Source organism: Ornithodoros turicata, chromosome 10 (assembly GCF_037126465.1).
Source record: "Ornithodoros turicata isolate Travis chromosome 10, ASM3712646v1, whole genome shotgun sequence".
NCBI classification, from domain to species: Eukaryota; Metazoa; Arthropoda; class Arachnida; order Ixodida; family Argasidae; genus Ornithodoros; species Ornithodoros turicata.
The window spans coordinates 33,381,585-33,388,313 of record NC_088210.1 but is presented as its reverse complement, the minus strand read 5'-3'; positions in this window follow the sequence as shown (position 1 = coordinate 33,388,313).

The following is a 6,729-nucleotide window of genomic DNA, read 5'->3' as shown; positions in this document are numbered from 1 at the left end:
GCCACTAGGGCCTGTTGGCTGAATTCACGATTAAAAGGGGCAAAAAACTCGTAAACAGACATGGCCACACGGACAACACACCACAAAGCGCCACTTTCAACAGTTTATTTCGTTGTAAATAAACAGTTCTGGAGTTCTGCCCTTCTTTCCTTCCACATGTCGATCGTAATGTATTCGGGACAGGTCTCGGTCACGTGACACTGCAAATGTTGCCATACACTTGGCTATAGAGGCTATATAGGTATCTGCGAATAATAATTTTGAAACCGAAACAAAAAAACGAAGCGAAGTGTCACATAACCAAACCCAACACATTTACATCCAACAACTTACAGGCTCGTGCCAATGCCAATCGTGATGATTGGATTGGATTGAATAGAATTGGATTGGATCGGATTTTCGCGTGCGATTGTTTTATATACCTGCTCTTGTTTTTGGGCTTACGAGGGCAGCTTCGGAACCGCGGATATTCCCAGGCTATTCACCCGTGTCCCGTTGGGGCGACGTCCATATCTGCTGCTTTTGTGGCGTTTTTTGCCTTTCGGGCCGGTATTTTCGGAGGGTCTTAAAGGATTTTTTTAGGGGGAGGGGCATTAGGGAGGTGAGGGAGGGTGTAGCTGGGAAAATCCCTGTTCGGAACTATCCGAATGTATATTTCGCTTGGAAGACACATCACTTCGATTCGTAATTGGCTTTTGAATTCCATATTCGATTTGGAATTGCAGTCGAATATACAATTATTCGCTTCGGTATTCAAAAAATTCGAATATTCGCGCAGCCCCGAAAATATCTGGCGGCGCCCCTGGGTCAACCGTTTCTAAACAACGCGATTGCTGTTTCTGCGCATCGTTTCCGGAGGCCTTTCGACCCCAGTAATTAGTTTTACACGCTATTCTTGCAGGAGAACAGGTTGTTTTACAAATGTGGCCTCGTACTGCTTAATGGTGCGCAAACGAAACTGGTGCAGTTCAGCAGGCCTGCACCTGCTGTTCTTGCAACCAACCTCGAGCAATCGCTTTGGCAAATCACCATCTTTTTCTGATCACATGTCACGAGGAGCATCATATTCAGGTTCTGTGTTGTCGTCAATTAGTGAACCTGTCTATGGAGATCGATAAAAGGGCATATAATGACATATGCAGGCAAGCCGGTGGACAAACTCAACACTCTTAAAAATGAACTTCACCGGATAGCACGCTCCTAGCCAACCATTATCTCGAATGATATCGTTATCTGCCCTGATTTGTTGAAAACGGGAGGCGTACGCCTTTTTGTGACAATTATGAACAGCATAAGTGTCACAAAAAAGGCGTACGCCTCCAGTTTTCAACAAATCCAGGCAGATGACAATATCATTCGAGATGATGGTTGGCTAGGAGCATGCTATGCGGTGAAACCCTTTTTGTAAGAGTGAATGGTAATAAGCCTGAGCAGGGAACACTGAACGACAAGACGGCTCAAAACCAGCAAAACATTTAATTTTCACAAAATACACAGACAAAAACGAACGCAGTTATTATATATACAGCTACTAATTTACTATGGAGGTAGGCCCCTTTTTGTGTGGCTTGATATTCCGTTTTTGGCGCTTTCTGACACATTCCCATCAGCATGAAACCGACAGACGGACGTATTTCGCCTGCCGTGTAAATATGTGCTTTTTACGCGACACGGTAGCTTACACCTCCCAAGTATGAGTGCATCGCATCTTTGGGAGTAGTCAGCAGTACGAGGCCATATTTGCAAACCTCATTGTCTTGTACCAAAACGGAATACAGACAAAATCATCACGTCATGACGTCAAAATGATGTCGCCTGTGATGTGTATTCACGACGGGATGGCGATTTTGCCACAAGATACCACATGTGGGAGTTACAAAAGGAGTTACCTTATTTCTACACTCTTAAAAATGAACTTCACCGCGTAGCACACTCCTAGCCAACCTCCATTTCGAATGATATCGTTATCTGCTCTGATTTCTTTAAAAACGAGAGGCGTATGCCTTTTTTTGTGACAATTATGAACAGCATAAGTGTCACAAAAAACGCGTACGCCTCCCATTTTCAACAAATTAGGGCAGATAACGATGTCATTTGAGATGGTGGTTGGCTAGGAGCGTGCTATGGGGTGAAGTTTGTTTTTTAAGAGTGCACCTCCACCATTTTTTCCCCTGCTCTGACGTCATACGTCGAACCCATAGAGCACTACGAACCCATGAACTGAACTGCCATCTGTAGCTAAAAGAGGGAACGCTCTTGAGTGAACTTCAATTGCTTGTGGAGAGGTGGCGCGACCTTCATGTTGCTCATGGTGTACTTCTCTACCTTCGACGGGCTTTGGATTTCTGAAGTTGGTCTATTAGCCATTCTCCGGATTTCCTTTACCGGGAGTATCCGGAAATGGCTAATTCACCATTTACAGTATTTACAGACTGATAAAACGACGTTGCAACCAGTGGTGTCCGCAACAAAAGAGACAGGACTGCGCCAACACAATTCCCCGGCGTATCCGTCCCAAATGAGTTTTCAAATTACCAAATTATTTCTATGGTCGTCGGTGCTACGTACAGTTTTGCTGCATCGATTAATTTATTCCATCACCCTATTTAGCCGCATGGTTGTATGACACCTGAATTAAATTCTTTTTGCACGTGCTCTCATGCGTGTCACACAGGCTAAAAAATTGATTTAAGTTGTGCGGCATCTGGAAGATTTCATATCGCGCATAGAATAAATTATCGCGATTGGATTAAAATGAGCGCGAAAATTCTGGAAATTAAACTAAACGTCGCGGAATATGTATTTACGTGAACTGACAGCACGGCACGAAGAATCTTGCCAGGACAAAGTCTCAGACTTGCCCCCCACCAGTCTGAGATGTTAAATTGATTGAGTTGTCGTTTGATTTGACGATTGATTCACTGACGCCCTTTGTCAGGCTCCGAAGTTCCCGCCAGCGGTGTTGTCACAGTTAGCGCACTTTGCAGGTAATCCAAAAACGTACCCAAGCAGCATAATGTACTGAAAGTCGAATGCAATAGGGGTGGACGGGTAGGTGGATGACCTTGAACAGCCTCATGAAACTAAAGAAGATTGATAAGACACGTACCGTCCACCCCCATTGTACTCGACTTTCAGTACATTGTGCTGCTTGGGATATGTTCCCTTTGCTGATTATCTTACCCGTCGATCGCCTTGTCATGTCATGATGTTTGGTAATAACCAAACTGGCGACGGGCGACGCAATCAGACATGCCACAATCTATAAGAGAGCTTTAGCAGACCGTTGATAACGTGGCTTGCGTCGAACCGTATCAACCGGAACCAATCAGTGGATAAGATCCTGAGTCACGCACCACTGCGACTGGTTCCGATAGGCACGATAACCTTATCAACGGTATACTAAAACTCACTATTGATATCTGCACTACTGCACTTGACTGAAAATAGACTGTGCCTGTATCACGGGCGTTTGGCACAGTGCTTGACAAAAGTTTACGGAACACGCTCCGGCGCATTCCTATCTCAGGGTGATACGCTAGCAGCGAAAGGGACTTATACAGACACGTGGCTACGTAACCCAGTCACATGTTTGCAAGTCCGTATATACGGTGCTAACGTGCCACTCTGAGGAAGGAATGCTCCGGAGCGTGTTCCGTAAACTTTTGTCCAGTACTGTGTATTGCACGGGGAGTCGCTGGCCGCGTGCCCCTGCTTAGAAGAAGACGACGGTAAGAATTAACTTTATAGCATGTTTTAGCATGACCGATGTCTTAGTAGAACTAGTACAACGGGTATAACTTCTGGGTTTCGCCCAGCTCCCGGTAGCGGCATGCTAAAACTTTCTTTTGTGAGGCTTGTGCAGTGACGTCACGTTTGGTCACGTGACATTGGAAAACATATTGCAGCACCGGAGTCACAGTATAGGAGGGAAATGCCGTGAGTTGTTGCGGCATGCGTGCGATTTGGAGAGGAAATTGTAAAAACGCACGCTGCTGCTTCATTCGACCCGCAGTATACGCTTGTCTGTGACGCGTCGCCATGTTTTCCCCATGTCACGTGACTCCGAAGGTGGACGTCATGTGCATAAGCTTCAACGAAGGTGCGAAGTGTGTCCGGTTGTGTCGGTAATCGGTATAGACGACCTACACCCCCTACGTCATTCATTACGCAACGGCACCGCGCAAAGCACACTGGTGGGCACTACCAGCTTCATTGGCCTTATCAGACGACGCGTTCTTTCCGCTTCTTGCCCACCAGAGCAAAATATAACCTCGAACCGGTCTTCTCGTGACGTCACATGTTTGTAAACAGAGCGTCGTCTGTACCAAGACCAAGAATCTGCGCCCGAATTTCATCTCAGGGGCTGTTGGCATGGGGTGTGTGTCAGAACAGACAGACAAAATGTACTATGGAGGTAGGTCCCTTTTCATGTGACTTGATATTCCGTCTCAGCGCTTTCTGACACATTCCCATCAGCATGAAACCGACAGACGGGCGTATTTTGCCTGCAGTGTAAATATGTGCTTCTTACGCGACACGGTAGCTTACACCTCCCAAGTATGAGTGCGTCGCAGCTTTGGGAGTGACCAGCCGTACGAGGCCATATTTGCAAACCTCATTGTCGCGTGTAGAGAGCAGTAAATGCTTCAGTGCTTGTCCGTGACCAATCTCATTTTGTCCGTGTCTATTGCACTTATAACTATGACAGATCTTAATTTTCTGCACATGCGCAGAACGTCGCCAGACAAAGTCACGTTCTCCTTTAAACCCCAGCTAAAACAAGCTTATGTTTACAAGACGCTATCAACAACACGTACGCAAGTATGAGAACCGCCTCGGATGAAAGTGTCGCAATCAACAAAGCGGTAGAGTGTCAACACGGTCTGAAAGACGAGTCTCACACGTACTGTTGACTGTCTACCGCTTTGTTGGTTACGACACTTTCGTGACAGCGTGTGAAAATCAGTACATAAAGAGAAGCCCCGCAGACGGCGGGTTTTCAAAGACTAACACGCTCGCCTTATTCTATGTGCGTGTGAGTTCAACACCGGCGACAGTCTATGCAAACAGGCTATACGCAGAAAGGTAAAAGCCATATCAAGCTAGAAGCCATACTTTAAGAAACAGCGGTTCTTACCTGACGGGTATCGTATTTCGACATTACCTCTCGACTTTGCCTCCGAGGTCTGGAAGAAAAACAGGCAACGAAATCCGGTTGCGAATGGATTTGACTGCTCGAAAATTATCTCTAATAATTCAATCGTATCAATAGCTTGCGGATCAAGCTATACCTTATGGTGCGATCGGCAAAGGGACGTACACAAAGTATATGCGCGCCGTGCACTGAGGTTATAAGACGGGTCTAGGTCGTATTGCGACGACGAACGCAATTACGCAGCGACAGAGTTCGCTACGAATAAACCACATTGGGCGGCCAATTCACCCCCATGGACGTGGACATCATTCACTTCGTTCAGTCATGGACAGCATTCACCGTCACATCACGGAGATATCATGTTGAATGATACGTTGTGATGTGATGTTAAAGTTGATGTTATGTACTAAGCTACAAAGTGATGTCACTTTGAACGATTTGTTTTGAAATTGATGGGTTATGGTGTTGATGGTCTGTGATATTGACGGGAAATGATGAGTGGGATGTTAATGATGGCGAATGATGAGTTAGGATGCTGATGAGTTGTGATATTGATGACGAACCCCAAGCAGCGCAATGTACTGAAAGTCGAGTGCAATAGGGGTGCACCGTATGTGTCTTATCAATGTTCTTTAGTTTCACGAGTCTGTTCAAGGCCTTCCACCTACCCGTCCACCCCTATTGCACTCGACTTTCAGTACATTGCGCTGCCTGGGATGATGGGTTGGATGATAACAGATTATGGTGCGGCGCGATGTGATGGGCTGTGATAAGACGCATCATGAAGTGATGTTTAATGAATTTCTAGAAAATTGTCACACGGCACCAATCTTCCGCTCGCAGCAACTGCCTCTGTACCACTGCAAATTTTTACTTTGAGTGCGCGATTTCCGCGTTCAAAATTGCAAAACTCCACTTTATTTAAATTTCTGCGTCGAGATGTTCGCCGAATTCGAGAATATATGCGCACATGACTGAATAAAGTGAACTTTGGAAGCAATTGACTATCTCGTGACTGAACGGCAGAACTCCCAATTCTGAATACACCGCACACTGTGGGTCCAAAACTTCTTTCCTGCTTTCTTATCTTCTCTCCACCCATAAAAAAGTCCACGATAGAAGTTCATGGACCAGAACTACGAGTAGATTTGCGCGCGTGTTTCGTGACTAAAACCAGGCCCGCGCTGTCCACAATAATGCATGCAGGCGTACGTGTACGAGATATACAAAGGCTATACTATCTCAGAAAGAGGTGCGTGGGCGCATTAAACTTTCATTTCCCAGAGTGCAATTCCCCTTCTTTCTCTCTTTTCCTACGCTCTCATCCTTTACATTTTTCACTTTCCAGCACGCTGTAAATGGAAACTTGCGTCGCTGTTTTCCGGTCCTCTTTGGTGTCGCAATGAAAGTTGCAGACTCAGAGAAGAACACTGTTTCATTTAGTGAGACGACGTTTTAAGCAGACGTGCGTCTGCAAACGCAGGAGGCGAGGCGGGGAAGCTCAAAGCGAAGCCATTCTCTCCTGTCTTTTGATGTCGCATTACCCTTCTTTGCTGATGCATATTTAACGT